This window comes from Rhipicephalus microplus, unplaced genomic scaffold (assembly GCF_043290135.1).
Source record: "Rhipicephalus microplus isolate Deutch F79 unplaced genomic scaffold, USDA_Rmic scaffold_99, whole genome shotgun sequence".
In the NCBI taxonomy this organism is placed as follows: domain Eukaryota; kingdom Metazoa; phylum Arthropoda; class Arachnida; order Ixodida; family Ixodidae; genus Rhipicephalus; species Rhipicephalus microplus.
The window spans coordinates 730,001-750,000 of NW_027464671.1; the positions used below are offsets into that span (position 1 = coordinate 730,001).

Consider the following 20,000-nt stretch of genomic DNA (forward strand, 5'->3'; position numbering starts at 1 on the left):
AGTTCTGTGCGCAAAAGCGGCGCGTGTGTTTCTAAGCACCACAGCGTTGTGTCAAAAAAGAGGTGCCTGAGAGAAACGCATGCGACTGCCGTGCTTTGCGGCATAGCACCGTGCGCAAAAACGGTGCGCATGCAAGAGGTGTCAGAGCTAGCGAACTTGTGCCACGAGCAACAGGTCACTAAAAGCCTATAGATGACGGTGTTGGAGGAAAAGAAAAATATCGAGAAAGCACTGCGGTGTGCCGTGCGTAGGGACGGGCGCGCGTGCCACATGCCGCCGAAATATGGGTGTCGGAGAAAACAGAGTGCCGCGCGTAACGAGGGGCGCGCGTGTTACAGAGAGATATGCCCAAACGCATGAAAGTGTACGCAGGTGTCCTAAGGCAGTTTTTTTTTTTTTTTCCTCATTTTGATGTCGCCCCGGCTGACGCGGTTTTCGTTTTTCCGTGCCGCCCCGGCTGACGCGGTTTTCGTTTTTCCGTGCCGCCCCGGCTGACGCAGTTTTTGCGCCGCCCCGGCTGACGCGGTTTTCGCGCCGCCCCGGCTGACGCGGTTTTTGCGTCGCCCCGGCTGACGCGGTTCGGACTTTGCACTTTTTGGCTCACCCCGGCTGGCGGCCCACTCACTCGATCGCCAGGTCTGTTTGCCCCGGTGGTTCCACCGCCAGGCTTAAGCGCGAACTTTTTTTGTTTGTTTTCTTTTGATTAAGCGCAAGCTTTTTTCTTTGTTTTCTTTTGATTAAGCGCGGGCTTTTTTCTTTGTTTTTTTTTGCATTCGCCCCGGCAGACGCGGTTTTTGCGCCGCCCCGACTGACGCGGTTTTTGCCGCCCCGGCTGACGCAGTTCGGACTTAGCACTTTTCGGCTGTGCCTGGCTGGCGGCCCACTCACTCGATCGCCATGTCTGTTTGCCACAGTTTTCCCGGTGGTGCTGCACCCGGGCTCGCCCCGGCTGACGCAGTTTTCGCGCCGCCCCGGCTGACGCGGTTTCGTGCCGCCCCGGCAGACGCGGTTTTCGCGCCGCCCCGGCTGACGCGGTTTCGTGCCGCCCCGGCAGACGCAGTTCGGACTTAGCACTTTTCGGCTGTGCCTGGCTGGCGGCCCACTCACTCGATCGCCATGTCTGTTTGCCACAGTTTTCCCGGTGGTGCCGCACCCGGGCTCGCCCCGGCAGACGCGTTTTTTTTTTTTCTTTCGCCCCGGCTGACGCAGTTTTCGCGCCGCCCCGGCTGACGCGGTTTCGGGCCGCCCCGGCAGACGCAGTTCGGACTTGGCACTTTTCGGCTGTGCCTGGCTGGCGGCCCACTCACTCGATCGCCATGTCTGTTTGCCACAGTTTTCCCGGTGGTGCCGCACCCGGGCTCGCCCCGGCAGACGCGTTTTTTTTTTTCTTTCGCCCCGGCTGACGCAGTTTTCGCGCCGCCCCGGCAGACGCGGTTTTCGCGCCGCCCCGGCAGACGCGGTTTTTTGCGCCGCCCCGGCTGACGCGGTTTTTTGCCGCCCCGGCTGACGCAGTTCGGACTTGGCACTTTTTGGCTGAGCCTGGCTGGCGGCCCACTCACTCGATCGCCATGTCTGTTTGCCACAGTTTTCCCGGTGGTGCCGCACCCGGGCTCGCCCCGGCTGACGCAGTTTTCGCGCCGCCCCGGCTGACGCGGTTTCGTGCCGCCCCGGCAGACGCGGTTTTTGCGCCGCCCCGGCTGACGCGGTTTTTGCCGCCCCGGCTGACGCGGTTTTTGCCGCCCCGGCTGACGCAGTTCGGACTTAGCACTTTTTGGCTGAGCCTGGCTGGTGGCCCACTCACTCGATCGCCATGTCTGTTAGCCACAGTTTTCCCGGTGGTGCCGCACCCGGGCTCGCCCCGGCTGACGCAGTTTTCGCGCCGCCCCGGCAGACGCGGTTTTCGCGCCGCCCCGGCTGACGCGGTTTTTGCCGCCCCGGCTGACGCAGTTCGGACTTAGCACTTTTTGGGCTGAGCCTGGCTGGCGGCCCACTCACTCGATCGCCATGTCTGTTTGCCACAGTCTTCCCGGTGGTGCCGCACCCGGGCTCGCCCCGGCAGACGCGTTTTTTTTTTCTTTCGCCCCGGCAGACGTGGTTCCCCCCCCCCCTTTTCGCTCGCCCCGGCTGACGAGGTTTTCGCGCCGCCCCGGCTGACGCAGTTTTCGCGCCGCCCCGGCTGACGCGGTTTCGTGCCGCCCCGGCTGACGCGGTTTTCGCGCCGCCCCGGCTGACGCGGTTTTTGCGTCGCCCCGGCTGACACGGTTCGGACTTTGCACTTTTCGGCTGTGCCTGGCTGGCGGCCCACTCACTCGATCGCCATGTCTGTTTGCCACAGTTTTCCCGGTGGTGCCGCACCCGGGCTTGCCCCGGCAGACGCGTTTTTTTTTTTTCTTTCGCCCCGGCTGACGCAGTTTTCGCGCCGCCCCGGCTGACGCGGTTTCGTGCCGCCCCGGCAGACGCGGTTTTTTGCGCCGCCCCGGCTGACGCGGTTTTTGCCGCCCCGGCTGACGCAGTTCGGACTTTGCACTTTTTGGCTGAGCCTGGCTGGCGGCCCACTCACTCGATCGCCATGTCTGTTTGCCACAGTTTTCCCGGTGGTGCCGCACCCGGGCTCGCCCCGGCAGACGCGTTTTTTTTTTTCTTTCGCCCCGGCTGACGCAGTTTTCGCGCCGCCCCGGCTGACGCGGTTTCGTGCCGCCCCGGCAGACGCAGTTCGGACTTGGCACTTTTCGGCTGTGCCTGGCTGGCGGCCCACTCACTCGATCGCCATGTCTGTTTGCCACAGTTTTCCCGGTGGTGCCGCACCCGGGCTCGCCCCGGCAGACGCGTTTTTTTTTTCTTTCGCCCCGGCTGACGCAGTTTTCGCGCCGCCCCGGCAGACGCGGTTTTCGCGCCGCCCCGGCAGACGCGGTTTTTTGCGCCGCCCCGGCGGACGCGGTTTTTTGCCGCCCCGGCTGACGCAGTTCGGACTTGGCACTTTTTGGCTGAGCCTGGCTGGCGGCCCACTCACTCGATCGCCATGTCTGTTTGCCACAGTTTTCCCGGTGGTGCCGCACCCGGGCTCGCCCCGGCTGACGCAGTTTTCGCGCCGCCCCGGCTGACGCGGTTTCGTGCCGCCCCGGCAGACGCGGTTTTTGCGCCGCCCCGGCTGACGCGGTTTTTGCCGCCCCGGCTGACGCGGTTTTTGCCGCCCCGGCTGACGCAGTTCGGACTTAGCACTTTTTGGCTGAGCCTGGCTGGTGGCCCACTCACTCGATCGCCATGTCTGTTAGCCACAGTTTTCCCGGTGGTGCCGCACCCGGGCTCGCCCCGGCTGACGCAGTTTTCGCGCCGCCCCGGCAGACGCGGTTTTCGCGCCGCCCCGGCTGACGCGGTTTTTGCCGCCCCGGCTGACGCAGTTCGGACTTAGCACTTTTTGGGCTGAGCCTGGCTGGCGGCCCACTCACTCGATCGCCATGTCTGTTTGCCACAGTCTTCCCGGTGGTGCCGCACCCGGGCTCGCCCCGGCAGACGCGTTTTTTTTTCTTTCGCCCCGGCAGACGTGGTTCCCCCCCCCCTTTTCGCTCGCCCCGGCTGACGAGGTTTTCGCGCCGCCCCGGCTGACGCAGTTTTCGCGCCGCCCCGGCTGACGCGGTTTCGCGCCGCCCCGGCAGACGCGGTTTTTTGCGCCGCCCCGGCTGACGCGGTTTTTTGCCGCCCCGGCTGACGCAGTTCGGACTTGGCACTTTTTGGCTGAGCCTGGCTGGCGGCCCACTCACTCGATCGCCATGTCTGTTTGCCACAGTTTTCCCGGTGGTGCCGCACCCGGGCTCGCCCCGGCTGACGCAGTTTTCGCGCCGCCCCGGCTGACGCGGTTTCGTGCCGCCCCGGCAGACGCGGTTTTTGCGCCGCCCCGGCTGACGCGGTTTTTGCCGCCCCGGCTGACGCGGTTTTTGCCGCCCCGGCTGACGCAGTTCGGACTTAGCACTTTTTGGCTGAGCCTGGCTGGTGGCCCACTCACTCGATCGCCATGTCTGTTAGCCACAGTTTTCCCGGTGGTGCCGCACCCGGGCTCGCCCCGGCTGACGCAGTTTTCGCGCCGCCCCGGCAGACGCGGTTTTCGCGCCGCCCCGGCTGACGCGGTTTTTGCCGCCCCGGCTGACGCAGTTCGGACTTAGCACTTTTTGGGCTGAGCCTGGCTGGCGGCCCACTCACTCGATCGCCATGTCTGTTTGCCACAGTCTTCCCGGTGGTGCCGCACCCGGGCTCGCCCCGGCAGACGCGTTTTTTTTTTCTTTCGCCCCGGCAGACGTGGTTCCCCCCCCCCTTTTCGCTCGCCCCGGCTGACGAGGTTTTCGCGCCGCCCCGGCTGACGCAGTTTTCGCGCCGCCCCGGCTGACGCGGTTTCGTGCCGCCCCGGCTGACGCGGTTTTCGCGCCGCCCCGGCTGACGCGGTTTTTGCGTCGCCCCGGCTGACACGGTTCGGACTTTGCACTTTTCGGCTGTGCCTGGCTGGCGGCCCACTCACTCGATCGCCATGTCTGTTTGCCACAGTTTTCCCGGTGGTGCCGCACCCGGGCTTGCCCCGGCAGACGCGTTTTTTTTTTTTTTCTTTCGCCCCGGCTGACGCAGTTTTCGCGCCGCCCCGGCTGACGCGGTTTCGTGCCGCCCCGGCAGACGCGGTTTTTTGCGCCGCCCCGGCTGACGCGGTTTTTGCCGCCCCGGCTGACGCAGTTCGGACTTTGCACTTTTTGGCTGAGCCTGGCTGGCGGCCCACTCACTCGATCGCCATGTCTGTTTGCCACAGTTTTCCCGGTGGTGCCGCACCCGGGCTCGCCCCGGCAGACGCGTTTTTTTTTTTCTTTCGCCCCGGCTGACGCAGTTTTCGCGCCGCCCCGGCTGACGCGGTTTCGTGCCGCCCCGGCTGACGCGGTTTCGTGCCGCCCCGGCAGACGCAGTTCGGACTTAGCACTTTTCGGCTGTGCCTGGCTGGCGGCCCACTCACTCGATCGCCATGTCTGTTTGCCACAGTTTTCCCGGTGGTGCTGCACCCGGGCTCGCCCCGGCTGACGCAGTTTTCGCGCCGCCCCGGCTGACGCGGTTTCGTGCCGCCCCGGCAGACGCGGTTTTCGCGCCGCCCCGGCTGACGCGGTTTCGTGCCGCCCCGGCAGACGCAGTTCGGACTTAGCACTTTTCGGCTGTGCCTGGCTGGCGGCCCACTCACTCGATCGCCATGTCTGTTTGCCACAGTTTTCCCGGTGGTGCCGCACCCGGGCTCGCCCCGGCAGACGTGTTTTTTTTTTCTTTCGCCCCGGCTGACGCAGTTTTCGCGCCGCCCCGGCTGACGCGGTTTCGGGCCGCCCCGGCAGACGCAGTTCGGACTTGGCACTTTTCGGCTGTGCCTGGCTGGCGGCCCACTCACTCGATCGCCATGTCTGTTTGCCACAGTTTTCCCGGTGGTGCCGCACCCGGGCTCGCCCCGGCAGACGCGTTTTTTTTTTCTTTCGCCCCGGCTGACGCAGTTTTCGCGCCGCCCCGGCAGACGCGGTTTTCGCGCCGCCCCGGCAGACGCGGTTTTTTGCGCCGCCCCGGCTGACGCGGTTTTTTGCCGCCCCGGCTGACGCAGTTCGGACTTGGCACTTTTTGGCTGAGCCTGGCTGGCGGCCCACTCACTCGATCGCCATGTCTGTTTGCCACAGTTTTCCCGGTGGTGCCGCACCCGGGCTCGCCCCGGCTGACGCAGTTTTCGCGCCGCCCCGGCTGACGCGGTTTCGTGCCGCCCCGGCAGACGCGGTTTTTGCGCCGCCCCGGCTGACGCGGTTTTTGCCGCCCCGGCTGACGCGGTTTTTGCCGCCCCGGCTGACGCAGTTCGGACTTAGCACTTTTTGGCTGAGCCTGGCTGGTGGCCCACTCACTCGATCGCCATGTCTGTTAGCCACAGTTTTCCCGGTGGTGCCGCACCCGGGCTCGCCCCGGCTGACGCAGTTTTCGCGCCGCCCCGGCAGACGCGGTTTTCGCGCCGCCCCGGCTGACGCGGTTTTTGCCGCCCCGGCTGACGCAGTTCGGACTTAGCACTTTTTGGGCTGAGCCTGGCTGGCGGCCCACTCACTCGATCGCCATGTCTGTTTGCCACAGTCTTCCCGGTGGTGCCGCACCCGGGCTCGCCCCGGCAGACGCGTTTTTTTTTTCTTTCGCCCCGGCAGACGTGGTTCCCCCCCCCCTTTTCGCTCGCCCCGGCTGACGAGGTTTTCGCGCCGCCCCGGCTGACGCAGTTTTCGCGCCGCCCCGGCTGACGCGGTTTCGTGCCGCCCCGGCTGACGCGGTTTTCGCGCCGCCCCGGCTGACGCGGTTTTCGCGCCGCCCCGGCTGACGCGGTTTTTGCGTCGCCCCGGCTGACACGGTTCGGACTTTGCACTTTTCGGCTGTGCCTGGCTGGCGGTCCACTCACTCGATCGCCATGTCTGTTTGCCACAGTTTTCCCGGTGGTGCCGCACCCGGGCTTGCCCCGGCAGACGCGTTTTTTTTTCTTTCGCCCCGGCTGACGCAGTTTTCGCGCCGCCCCGGCTGACGCGGTTTCGTGCCGCCCCGGCAGACGCGGTTTTTTGCGCCGCCCCGGCTGACGCGGTTTTTGCCGCCCCGGCTGACGCAGTTCGGACTTTGCACTTTTTGGCTGAGCCTGGCTGGCGGCCCACTCACTCGATCGCCATGTCTGTTTGCCACAGTTTTCCCGGTGGTGCCGCACCCGGGCTCGCCCCGGCAGACGCGTTTTTTTTTTTCTTTCGCCCCGGCTGACGCAGTTTTCGCGCCGCCCCGGCTGACGCGGTTTCGTGCCGCCCCGGCAGACGCAGTTCGGACTTGGCACTTTTCGGCTGTGCCTGGCTGGCGGCCCACTCACTCGATCGCCATGTCTGTTTGCCACAGTTTTCCCGGTGGTGCCGCACCCGGGCTCGCCCCGGCAGACGCGTTTTTTTTTTTCTTTCGCCCCGGCTGACGCAGTTTTCGCGCCGCCCCGGCAGACGCGGTTTTCGCGCCGCCCCGGCAGACGCGGTTTTTTGCGCCGCCCCGGCTGACGCGGTTTTTTGCCGCCCCGGCTGACGCAGTTCGGACTTGGCACTTTTTGGCTGAGCCTGGCTGGCGGCCCACTCACTCGATCGCCATGTCTGTTTGCCACAGTTTTCCCGGTGGTGCCGCACCCGGGCTCGCCCCGGCTGACGCAGTTTTCGCGCCGCCCCGGCTGACGCGGTTTCGTGCCGCCCCGGCAGACGCGGTTTTTGCGCCGCCCCGGCTGACGCGGTTTTTGCCGCCCCGGCTGACGCGGTTTTTGCCGCCCCGGCTGACGCAGTTCGGACTTAGCACTTTTTGGCTGAGCCTGGCTGGTGGCCCACTCACTCGATCGCCATGTCTGTTAGCCACAGTTTTCCCGGTGGTGCCGCACCCGGGCTCGCCCCGGCTGACGCAGTTTTCGCGCCGCCCCGGCAGACGCGGTTTTCGCGCCGCCCCGGCTGACGCGGTTTTTGCCGCCCCGGCTGACGCAGTTCGGACTTAGCACTTTTTGGGCTGAGCCTGGCTGGCGGCCCACTCACTCGATCGCCATGTCTGTTTGCCACAGTCTTCCCGGTGGTGCCGCACCCGGGCTCGCCCCGGCAGACGCGTTTTTTTTTTTCTTTCGCCCCGGCAGACGTGGTTCCCCCCCCCCTTTTCGCTCGCCCCGGCTGACGAGGTTTTCGCGCCGCCCCGGCTGACGCAGTTTTCGCGCCGCCCCGGCTGACGCGGTTTCGCGCCGCCCCGGCAGACGCGGTTTTTTGCGCCGCCCCGGCTGACGCGGTTTTTTGCCGCCCCGGCTGACGCAGTTCGGACTTGGCACTTTTTGGCTGAGCCTGGCTGGCGGCCCACTCACTCGATCGCCATGTCTGTTTGCCACAGTTTTCCCGGTGGTGCCGCACCCGGGCTCGCCCCGGCTGACGCAGTTTTCGCGCCGCCCCGGCTGACGCGGTTTCGTGCCGCCCCGGCAGACGCGGTTTTTGCGCCGCCCCGGCTGACGCGGTTTTTGCCGCCCCGGCTGACGCGGTTTTTGCCGCCCCGGCTGACGCAGTTCGGACTTAGCACTTTTTGGCTGAGCCTGGCTGGTGGCCCACTCACTCGATCGCCATGTCTGTTAGCCACAGTTTTCCCGGTGGTGCCGCACCCGGGCTCGCCCCGGCTGACGCAGTTTTCGCGCCGCCCCGGCAGACGCGGTTTTCGCGCCGCCCCGGCTGACGCGGTTTTTGCCGCCCCGGCTGACGCAGTTCGGACTTAGCACTTTTTGGGCTGAGCCTGGCTGGCGGCCCACTCACTCGATCGCCATGTCTGTTTGCCACAGTCTTCCCGGTGGTGCCGCACCCGGGCTCGCCCCGGCAGACGCGTTTTTTTTTTCTTTCGCCCCGGCAGACGTGGTTCCCCCCCCCCCTTTTCGCTCGCCCCGGCTGACGAGGTTTTCGCGCCGCCCCGGCTGACGCAGTTTTCGCGCCGCCCCGGCTGACGCGGTTTCGTGCCGCCCCGGCTGACGCGGTTTTCGCGCCGCCCCGGCTGACGCGGTTTTTGCGTCGCCCCGGCTGACACGGTTCGGACTTTGCACTTTTCGGCTGTGCCTGGCTGGCGGCCCACTCACTCGATCGCCATGTCTGTTTGCCACAGTTTTCCCGGTGGTGCCGCACCCGGGCTTGCCCCGGCAGACGCGTTTTTTTTTTTTCTTTCGCCCCGGCTGACGCAGTTTTCGCGCCGCCCCGGCTGACGCGGTTTCGTGCCGCCCCGGCAGACGCGGTTTTTTGCGCCGCCCCGGCTGACGCGGTTTTTGCCGCCCCGGCTGACGCAGTTCGGACTTTGCACTTTTTGGCTGAGCCTGGCTGGCGGCCCACTCACTCGATCGCCATGTCTGTTTGCCACAGTTTTCCCGGTGGTGCCGCACCCGGGCTCGCCCCGGCAGACGCGTTTTTTTTTTCTTTCGCCCCGGCTGACGCAGTTTTCGCGCCGCCCCGGCTGACGCGGTTTCGTGCCGCCCCGGCAGACGCAGTTCGGACTTGGCACTTTTCGGCTGTGCCTGGCTGGCGGCCCACTCACTCGATCGCCATGTCTGTTTGCCACAGTTTTCCCGGTGGTGCCGCACCCGGGCTCGCCCCGGCAGACGCGTTTTTTTTTTCTTTCGCCCCGGCTGACGCAGTTTTCGCGCCGCCCCGGCAGACGCGGTTTTCGCGCCGCCCCGGCAGACGCGGTTTTCGCGCCGCCCCGGCAGACGCGGTTTTTTGCGCCGCCCCGGCTGACGCGGTTTTTTGCCGCCCCGGCTGACGCAGTTCGGACTTGGCACTTTTTGGCTGAGCCTGGCTGGCGGCCCACTCACTCGATCGCCATGTCTGTTTGCCACAGTTTTCCCGGTGGTGCCGCACCCGGGCTCGCCCCGGCTGACGCAGTTTTCGCGCCGCCCCGGCTGACGCGGTTTCGTGCCGCCCCGGCAGACGCGGTTTTTGCGCCGCCCCGGCTGACGCGGTTTTTGCCGCCCCGGCTGACGCGGTTTTTGCCGCCCCGGCTGACGCAGTTCGGACTTAGCACTTTTTGGCTGAGCCTGGCTGGTGGCCCACTCACTCGATCGCCATGTCTGTTAGCCACAGTTTTCCCGGTGGTGCCGCACCCGGGCTCGCCCCGGCTGACGCAGTTTTCGCGCCGCCCCGGCAGACGCGGTTTTCGCGCCGCCCCGGCTGACGCGGTTTTTGCCGCCCCGGCTGACGCAGTTCGGACTTAGCACTTTTTGGGCTGAGCCTGGCTGGCGGCCCACTCACTCGATCGCCATGTCTGTTTGCCACAGTCTTCCCGGTGGTGCCGCACCCGGGCTCGCCCCGGCAGACGCGTTTTTTTTTTCTTTCGCCCCGGCAGACGTGGTTCCCCCCCCCCCCTTTTCGCTCGCCCCGGCTGACGAGGTTTTCGCGCCGCCCCGGCTGACGCAGTTTTCGCGCCGCCCCGGCTGACGCGGTTTCGCGCCGCCCCGGCAGACGCGGTTTTTTGCGCCGCCCCGGCTGACGCGGTTTTTTGCCGCCCCGGCTGACGCAGTTCGGACTTGGCACTTTTTGGCTGAGCCTGGCTGGCGGCCCACTCACTCGATCGCCATGTCTGTTTGCCACAGTTTTCCCGGTGGTGCCGCACCCGGGCTCGCCCCGGCTGACGCAGTTTTCGCGCCGCCCCGGCTGACGCGGTTTCGTGCCGCCCCGGCAGACGCGGTTTTTGCGCCGCCCCGGCTGACGCGGTTTTTGCCGCCCCGGCTGACGCGGTTTTTGCCGCCCCGGCTGACGCAGTTCGGACTTAGCACTTTTTGGCTGAGCCTGGCTGGTGGCCCACTCACTCGATCGCCATGTCTGTTAGCCACAGTTTTCCCGGTGGTGCCGCACCCGGGCTCGCCCCGGCTGACGCAGTTTTCGCGCCGCCCCGGCAGACGCGGTTTTCGCGCCGCCCCGGCTGACGCGGTTTTTGCCGCCCCGGCTGACGCAGTTCGGACTTAGCACTTTTTGGGCTGAGCCTGGCTGGCGGCCCACTCACTCGATCGCCATGTCTGTTTGCCACAGTCTTCCCGGTGGTGCCGCACCCGGGCTCGCCCCGGCAGACGCGTTTTTTTTTTCTTTCGCCCCGGCAGACGTGGTTCCCCCCCCCCCTTTTCGCTCGCCCCGGCTGACGAGGTTTTCGCGCCGCCCCGGCTGACGCAGTTTTCGCGCCGCCCCGGCTGACGCGGTTTCGTGCCGCCCCGGCTGACGCGGTTTTCGCGCCGCCCCGGCTGACGCGGTTTTTGCGTCGCCCCGGCTGACACGGTTCGGACTTTGCACTTTTCGGCTGTGCCTGGCTGGCGGCCCACTCACTCGATCGCCATGTCTGTTTGCCACAGTTTTCCCGGTGGTGCCGCACCCGGGCTTGCCCCGGCAGACGCGTTTTTTTTTTTTCTTTCGCCCCGGCTGACGCAGTTTTCGCGCCGCCCCGGCTGACGCGGTTTCGTGCCGCCCCGGCAGACGCGGTTTTTTGCGCCGCCCCGGCTGACGCGGTTTTTGCCGCCCCGGCTGACGCAGTTCGGACTTTGCACTTTTTGGCTGAGCCTGGCTGGCGGCCCACTCACTCGATCGCCATGTCTGTTTGCCACAGTTTTCCCGGTGGTGCCGCACCCGGGCTCGCCCCGGCAGACGCGTTTTTTTTTTCTTTCGCCCCGGCTGACGCAGTTTTCGCGCCGCCCCGGCTGACGCGGTTTCGTGCTGCCCCGGCAGACGCAGTTCGGACTTGGCACTTTTCGGCTGTGCCTGGCTGGCGGCCCACTCACTCGATCGCCATGTCTGTTTGCCACAGTTTTCCCGGTGATGCCGCACCCGGGCTCGCCCCGGCAGACGCGTTTTTTTTTTCTTTCGCCCCGGCTGACGCAGTTTTCGCGCCGCCCCGGCAGACGCGGTTTTCGCGCCGCCCCGGCAGACGCGGTTTTTTGCGCCGCCCCGGCTGACGCGGTTTTTTGCCGCCCCGGCTGACGCAGTTCGGACTTGGCACTTTTTGGCTGAGCCTGGCTGGCGGCCCACTCACTCGATCGCCATGTCTGTTTGCCACAGTTTTCCCGGTGGTGCCGCACCCGGGCTCGCCCCGGCTGACGCAGTTTTCGCGCCGCCCCGGCTGACGCGGTTTCGTGCCGCCCCGGCAGACGCGGTTTTTGCGCCGCCCCGGCTGACGCGGTTTTTGCCGCCCCGGCTGACGCGGTTTTTGCCGCCCCGGCTGACGCAGTTCGGACTTAGCACTTTTCGGCTGAGCCTGGCTGGTGGCCCACTCACTCGATCGCCATGTCTGTTAGCCACAGTTTTCCCGGTGGTGCCGCACCCGGGCTCGCCCCGGCTGACGCAGTTTTCGCGCCGCCCCGGCAGACGCGGTTTTCGCGCCGCCCCGGCTGACGCGGTTTTTGCCGCCCCGGCTGACACGGTTCGGACTTTGCACTTTTCGGCTGTGCCTGGCTGGCGGCCCACTCACTCGATCGCCATGTCTGTTTGCCACAGTTTTCCCGGTGGTGCCGCACCCGGGCTTGCCCCGGCAGACGCGTTTTTTTTTTTTCTTTCGCCCCGGCTGACGCAGTTTTCGCGCCGCCCCGGCTGACGCGGTTTCGTGCCGCCCCGGCAGACGCGGTTTTTTGCGCCGCCCCGGCTGACGCGGTTTTTGCCGCCCCGGCTGACGCAGTTCGGACTTTGCACTTTTTGGCTGAGCCTGGCTGGCGGCCCACTCACTCGATCGCCATGTCTGTTTGCCACAGTTTTCCCGGTGGTGCCGCACCCGGGCTCGCCCCGGCAGACGCGTTTTTTTTTTTCCTTCGCCCCGGCAGACGTGGTTCCCCCCCCCCCTCCGTCTTTCTTTTTGTTTTTTTTTCGCCGCGGCTGAAGTGGATTTTTCGGTGCCTCGACGCCCCGGTAGTCGCGGTTTTTCCGTTTCCGCACGGCCCCGGCTGACGCTGCTCGGTCACAGTCGCCTTTTGTGGTGATTGCAGACTTCTTGAGCGCGGGTGTTTTTTTTTTGTTGTTGTTGTTGTTTTATTACGCATTCGCTCCAGCAGACGCTGTTTAGACTTTTTGTTTCCTCTTTTATCCTGCGACGAGGTGACGAGGTTTATTCGGTGCCCCGCCGCCCCGGCTGAAGTGATTTTTCCTGTCCCGTGCCGCCCCGGCTGACGCGGTTGGGACTTCGCGTTTGTTCGGCCGCCACGGGTTTTGGCGCACTCGCTCGGTTGCTTGTTGTTGCCACTTGTTGCGAACCCAGGTTTCTTGAGCGAGCGCGGGCGTTTTTTCTTCCTTTCTTTCTTTGTTCTATGTGTTAGCGAATCGGCCTTTAATATCACACGAGGACTCACAACCAACAATTTTCAGTTTGAAGTGTAAATAATCTGCAGGTGTTGACGTAACTGACTTGCCCCGTACCCTTGAGTACATCCATGAAGTTCTCGTAGTACTACTAAATCGCATTATTCCAAGTGGAGAAATTCCCATAAATTTGCAAACCTCTACACGAAAATCGGTGCGCGTGATAAAGTTGAAAATTATCGTCCGATATCAAATGTGCCTTCTATAACACAAATTCTAGGAAAAAAAAAAAAACACTTGTTCGCCGTTTTCTGCGCCGTGACTGGCAGCACTCCGGCGAAGCGAAACGGGGTCGATTCGAGCACGATATCGGCGTCTTTCGACGTGCTCGCCGGCGACCGTCGCACGAGTACGTCGCACGAGCGCGTCTGCCGGGGCGCCGTTTGCGAAGCCGACGCAAAAGTGGGAACCGCCGCTCGGATGATCGCCGCTTTCGGCAGAGTGAGTGTTGGCACTCCGGGGAAGCGAAACAGCGTGAATGCGCCCACGAAATCGGCGTATTTTGAAGTGACCGCCGGCGACCGTCGCACGAGTACGGTAAACCGCGTCAGCCGGGGCGTAGTTCGGGACGCCGACGAAAAAGTGGGAAGCGCAACTCGGATCTTCGCCGTTTTTGCAGGAGTGAGTGGCGGCCCTCCTGCGAGACCAAGAAGCATCGATTCGTGCACGAATTCGGCGCCTTTCGACGTGATCGCCGGCGACCGTCGCTCGAGTAGGGCAAACCGCGTCTGCCGGGGCGGGCTTCGGGACGCCGATGCGAAAGTGGGAAACGCTGCTCGGATGTTCGCCGTTTTTGGCCGAGTGAGTGCTGGCACTCGGGCGAAGCCAAACGGGGCCGATTACGGCACGATATCGGCGTCTTTCGACGTGCCCGCCGGCGACCGTCGCACGAGTACGGTAAACCGCGTCAGCCCGGGCGGAGTTCGGGACGCCGATGCGAAAGTGGAGAACGCCGCTCGGATCTTCGCCGTTTTTGGAGGAGTGAGTGGCGGCACTCCGGAGAAGCCAAGGAGCGCCAATTAGCGCACGATATCGGCGTCTTTCGACGCGCTCGCCGGCGACCGTCGCACGAGTAGGGCAAACCGCGTCTGCCGGGGCGGGGTTTACGACGCCGACGCAAAAGTGGGAACCGCTGCTCGGATGTTGGCCGTTTTTGGCAGAGTGAGTGCTGGCACTCCGGCGACGCGAAAGAGCGCGAATGCGCCCACGAAAGTGGCGTATTTGGACGTGCTTGACGGCGACCGCTGCAGGAGTACGAAAAACCACGTCAGCCGGGGCGAGCGACCCACGGCGGTCTGGGTGCTTATCGCTGCTATTATAGGGGCACCCCGGCAGACGCAGAAAAAAAAAAAAATTTTTTTTCGACCTTCTTTTTTGCTGGTCGAGCTCGGGTAACCCAGGTCGCAATGGGAGCCGCGCACGAAAGCGGCGTCGCGAGACGCGTTCGCGGTCGCTAGTCGCACGAGCTCGGCAACCGCGTCAGCCGGCGCGGAGTTCGGGATGCCGACGGCTAAGTGGGTACCGCTGCTCGGATGTTCGCCGTTTTTGGCCGAGTGAGTGCTGGCACTCCGGTGAAGCCAAGGAGCGCCAATTCGTGCACGATATCGGCGTCTTTCGACGTGCCCGCCGGCCACCGCCGCACGAGTACGGCAAACCGCGTCTGCCGGGGCGGGGTTTGCGACGCGTACGCAATAGTGGGAACCGTCGCTCGGATGTTCGTCGTCTTTGGCCGAGCGAGTGCTGGCACTCCGGCGAAGCGAAACGGGGCCGATTCGGGCACGATATCGGCGTATTTCGACGTGCTCGCCGGCGACCGTCGCACGAGTACGGCAAAGCGCGTCTGCCGGGGCGAGGTTTGCGACGCCGACGAAAAAGTGGGAAGCGCCGCTCGGATCTTCGCCGTTTTTGCAGGAGTGAGTGGCGGCCCTCCTGCGAGACCAAGAAGCATCGACTCGCGCACGATATCGGTGTCTTTCGACGTGCCCGCCGGCCACCGCCGCACGAGTACGGCAAACCGCGTATGCCGGGGCGGGGTTGGCGACGCCGACGCAAAAGTGGGAACCGCCACTAGGATGTTCGCCGTTTTTGGCAGAGTGAGTGCTGGCACTCCGGCGAAGCGAAAGAGCGCGAATGCGCCCACGAAAGTGGCGTGTTTGGACGTGCTTGACGACGACCACCGCAGGAAAACGAAAAACCACGTCAGCCGGGGCGAGCGACCCATGGCGGTCTGGGTGCTTATCGCTGCTATTATAGGGGCACCCCGGCAGACGCAAAAAAAAAAAATTTTTTTTTCGACATTCTTTTTTGCTCGTCGACCTCGGGTGACCCAGGTCGCAGTGGGAGCCGCGCACGAAAGCGGCGTCGCGAGACGGCTTCGCGGTCGCTAGTCGCACGAGCTCGGCAACCGCGTCTGCCGGGGCGGAGTTCGGGACGCCGACGGCTAAGTGGGAACCGCCGCTCGGATGTTCGCCGTTTGTGGCCGAGTGAGTGCTGGCACTCCGGCGAAGCCAAACGGGGCCGATTCCGGCACGATATCGGCGTCTTTCTACGTGCTCGCCGGCGACCGTCGCACGAGTACGGCAAAGTGCGTCTGCCGGGGCGGGGTTTGCGACGCGTACGCAATAGTGAGAACCGTCGCTCGGATGTTCGTCGTCTTTCGCCGAGCCAGTGCTGGCACTCCGGCGAAGCCGAACGGAGCCGATTCGGGCACGATATCGGCGTCTTTCCACGTGCTCGCCGGCGACCGTCGCACGAGTACGGTAAACCGCGTCAGCCGGGGCGGAGTTCGGGACGCCGATGCGAAAGTGGGAAGCGCCGCTCGGATCTTCGCCGTTTTTGGAGGAGTCAGTGGCGGCACTCCGGTGAAGCCAAGGTGCGCCAATTCGCGCACGATATCGGCGTCTTTCGACGTGCCCGCCGGCCACCGTCGCACGAGTACGGCAAACCTTGTCTGCCGGGGCGGGGTTTGCGACGCCGACGCAAAAGTGGGAACCGCCGCTCGGATGTTCGCCGTTTTTGGCAGAGTGAGTGCTGGCACTCCGGCGAAGCGAAAGAGCGTGAATGCGCCCACGAAAGTAGCGTATTTGGACGTGCTTGACGGCGACCGCCGCAGGAGTACGAAAAACCACGTCAGCCGGGGCGAGCGACCCACGGCGGTCTGGGTGCTTATCGCTGCTATTATAGGGGCACCCCGGCAGACGCAGAAAGAAAAAAAAAAATGGGGACATGGCGTGCGTCACCGTGCGGCTTCGCAGCGTTGCCGAAGTCGCCGAGCCCTTCGACTGAGCCGAACGGCGGACAGGGAACGTTGGTCGGCCGTTCTAACCTGTCGGTGCCACGCCGAGACGTCGTTAAGGAAAACCGCGTCGTGGGCCTCTACGACGCCGTCGATTCGTTGTACGTTTGGTGTCCAGCGTGTCGGCGGCGAGTAGCGGACACGTCGTTCACGACTTCGGTCTTTCGCAGTCGACGCGAACTTGCGGAGAGTCGTGGTGCCTCACGTTTTCGGCAGAAACCGCGGCGGAATTTTCCCGTGCGTGCGCGCACGACCTCGGTGCTGTGCCGTCAGCGTAGTGTTGCACAAACTCGTGGCCTACCCAAGGTGCGGTACGTTTGCGGCCGTATCCTCGGTGGCAATTTCGTGAGTAGGGTCGCAAATTCTACGACCTCGGCGGGTTTGAGAGCGACGTAGACTTGTGGCACGCTCAACGTGCCACACGTTTCGGGGCACACCCGCGGTGAAATTTTCTCGAGTACGCTCGTATTAGTGCCCAAGGAGGTCTGGGTACTTATCGCTGCTATTATGTGGGGGTTCTCGTGAGCGGCGTACGCGAAAGCGACCGGGTGTCTGATATGCGGCGGGCTTCGGCCTCGTCAAGCGTGTCCTCGGGTCTGCTCCAGGGGAATCCACGGCAGTCGTCTGCAGCCTCATCCGCTTGATGCGTTAGGGGCTGGTTGTCGGACGGTGCCGTTTTACCACGATATCGAGGTGTGTTCCGTGTCGTCCTCGGGCGATTCAGATGCGAAAGCGCCGAAGACGCGGGCGTGACCCGTCGTCTGGCGGCTTTGCGGTCTCGGCTCCGTTGCTAGTTCCGGCCGGTCCACCGACAGTGCAGCGGGCTTGGGCAACCCGCACGGCGCGACCGAGTCGATGCAACGAAAAAGAGCGAGCATGAACGTGCTTCTTGCCGCACGGCTCCCACTCGTCTTTCGGGAAGGTTGTGCCGTAGCGAGCTCGAACGCCGTCATCTCGGAGTGCAAAATAAGCGTGTTGGGGCGCCTGAAGGTGGCCTCCGCCGCACACAGACTGCGTCCGGCCCGCCGAAGGCGAGGACGGACGCGCAGTCGAACGATTACCTGGTTGATCCTGCCAGTAATCATATGCTTGTCTCAAAGATTAAGCCATGCATGTCTAAGTACATGCCGAAATAAGGCGAAACCGCGAATGGCTCATTAAATCAGTTATGGTTCCTTAGATCGTTTCTTCCTACTTGGATAACTGTGGCAATTCTAGAGCTAATACATGCAGTGAGCCTGGAGCCCTTTGGGTAACGGGTGCTTTTATTAGACCAAGATCGATCGGGTTTCGGCCCGTATTGTGTGGTGACTCTGGATAACTTTGTGCTGATCGCATGGCCACGAGCCGGCGACGTTTCTTTCAAGTGTCTGCCTTATCAACTTTCGATGGTAGGTTACTTGCTTACCATGGTTGTTACGGGTAACGGAGAATCAGGGTTCGATTCCGGAGAGGGAGCCTGAGAAACGGCTACCACATCCAAGGAAGGCAGCAGGCGCGCAAATTACCCACTCCCGGCACGGGGAGGTAGTGACGAAAAATAACAATACGGGACTCTTTTGAGGCCCCGTAATTGAAATGAGTACACTCTAAATCCTTTAACGAGGATCAATTGGAGGGCAAGTCTGGTGCCAGCAGCCGCGGTAATTCCAGCTCCAATAGCGTATACTAAAGCTGCTGCGGTTAAAAAGCTCGTAGTTGGATCTCAGTTCCAGACGAGTAGTGCATCTACCCGATGCGACGGCTCGGACTGAACATCATGCCGGTTCTTTCTTGGTGCACTTCATTGTGTGCCTCGAGATGGCCGGTGCTTTTACTTTGAAAAAATTAGAGTGCTCAACGCAGGCGAGTCGCCTGAATAAACTTGCATGGAATAATAGAACAAGACCTCGTTTCTGTTCTGTTGGTTTTTGGAATACGAGGTAATGATTAAGAGGGACGGACGGGGGCATTCGTATTGCGGCGCTAGAGGTGAAATTCTTGGACCGTCGCAAGACGAACTACTGCGAAAGCATTTGCCAAGAATGTTTTCATTGATCAAGAACGAAAGTCAGAGGTTCGAAGGCGATCAGATACCGCCCTAGTTCTGACCATAAACGATGCCAACCAGCGATCCGCCTGAGTTACTCAAATGACTCGGCGGGCAGCTTCCGGGAAACCAAAGTATTTGGGTTCCGGGGGAAGTATGGTTGCAAAGCTGAAACTTAAAGGAATTGACGGAAGGGCACCACCAGGAGTGGAGCCTGCGGCTTAATTTGACTCAACACGGGAAAACTTACCCGGCCCGGACACTGGGAGGATTGACAGATTGAGAGCTCTTTCTTGATTCGGTGGATGGTGGTGCATGGCCGTTCTTAGTTGGTGGAGCGATTTGTCTGGTTAATTCCGATAACGAACGAGACTCTAGCCTATTAAATAGGTGCGGGGTTCCCAGCACCTTACAACCTTCTTAGAGGGACAAGCGGCTCCTAGCCGCACGAAACAGAGCAATAACAGGTCTGTGATGCCCTTAGATGTCCGGGGCCGCACGCGCGCTACACTGAAGGAAGCAGCGTGTCTTTATCCCTGTCTGAAAAGACTGGGTAACCCGTGGAACTTCTTTCGTGATTGGGATAGGGGCTTGCAATTGTTCCCCTTGAACGAGGAATTCCCAGTAAGCGCGAGTCATAAGCTCGCGTTGATTACGTCCCTGCCCTTTGTACACACCGCCCGTCGCTACTACCGATTGAATGATTTAGTGAGGTCTTCGGACCGATGTCCGGCGCGGCCTTTCGGTTGCGCCGGTCTGTTGGAAAGATGACCAAACTTGATCATTTAGAGGAAGTAAAAGTCGTAACAAGGTTTCCGTAGGTGAACCTGCGGAAGGATCATTAACGGATTGTGAAGGGTGAGCGCCTCGGCTGCGTCTGCGCCCGACACTTTCTGCCGCTGACCCCGTTTGGACGCGGGGTCGGCTTTTCCCCACGGGGCTGCCTGAATGTGGAGCGGCACCCCGTGACAAATTGTTGCGCCCAGCGGACGCCAACACCGCGACCTTGGACGGTCGGCCAGGTGGCGGACGCGGGTACAAACGGCGCAACGCACTCATAGGTCGGCTTTCGACCCGCCACTGCACCGTGGCTCGAAGCGCTCGAAATGCGCGACCCGACCGCTGCGGGACCGCCTAGTACTGTAAACAGGAGCGGCGGAGCGCGAACGGCGAGTCGTGGTTACGTCGGTAGAAGGCGAGGCTGCGCGTTCCCGAAACGCCAGCCGAGTGCCCTCCCGACCGTTCGAGCGTGCAAGAACGAGACCCGACAATCGCGCGGCGACTGCCAAGTACGAGAGGAACGGCACAAGCGTCGGCGGTCGGTCAAGGAACTGGCGATGTGACGGGTCCGCTGTGCACCAGTGCATACCGTCCCGCCGTCCGCGGCAAGCGCCTCCGCGTCCTCGGGTGACGGAGGCTGCCGGTCGGTTCTTGCAGGCGAGGGATCTCGCTGGCACCGGTTCGCGTTGACGCGCGGCCGGTCATGGCACGGCGATGCGACGGCCGAGGTGCGCAGTACTCGATGGAGGAACCGCACGCTCCGATGACCGTCCCGCCCTCCGCGGCGTATGCGTACCGACCGTAATGGTTGCAGCAGCGCCGGCCGGCTTTTGAATTCGCCACACGAAACACGGTGCGAGATCGCGGTTAGGGGAGCGTCGACGTTGCCAGGCGTTTTGCTTGCTGCCGAGGGAAAGGCGGCACGGCCACGTCGCGCTCGTCGCGATTAGCGGGTCTGCGCGCTTTGGGAAGGTGCCGCAACGACTTGCCGAAAGAGGAAGCACGGAAGAACGAGGGACTTGGACGTCCC

At 63.5% G+C, this 20,000-nt stretch overlaps 1 long non-coding RNA gene and 1 other non-coding gene across 2 annotated transcripts in view; one reads left to right on the plus strand and one right to left on the minus strand.

The window, feature by feature from the left end:
* LOC142790308 (uncharacterized) overlaps positions 1-20,000 on the minus strand; it is a 158,260-nt gene that overhangs the window by 102,792 nt on the left and 35,468 nt on the right. The window lies entirely within an intron of this gene.
* Positions 17,220-19,034, plus strand: LOC142790325 (small subunit ribosomal RNA). Its single transcript, XR_012889436.1, has one exon. It is a non-coding gene; the product is annotated as a small subunit ribosomal RNA (ribosomal RNA).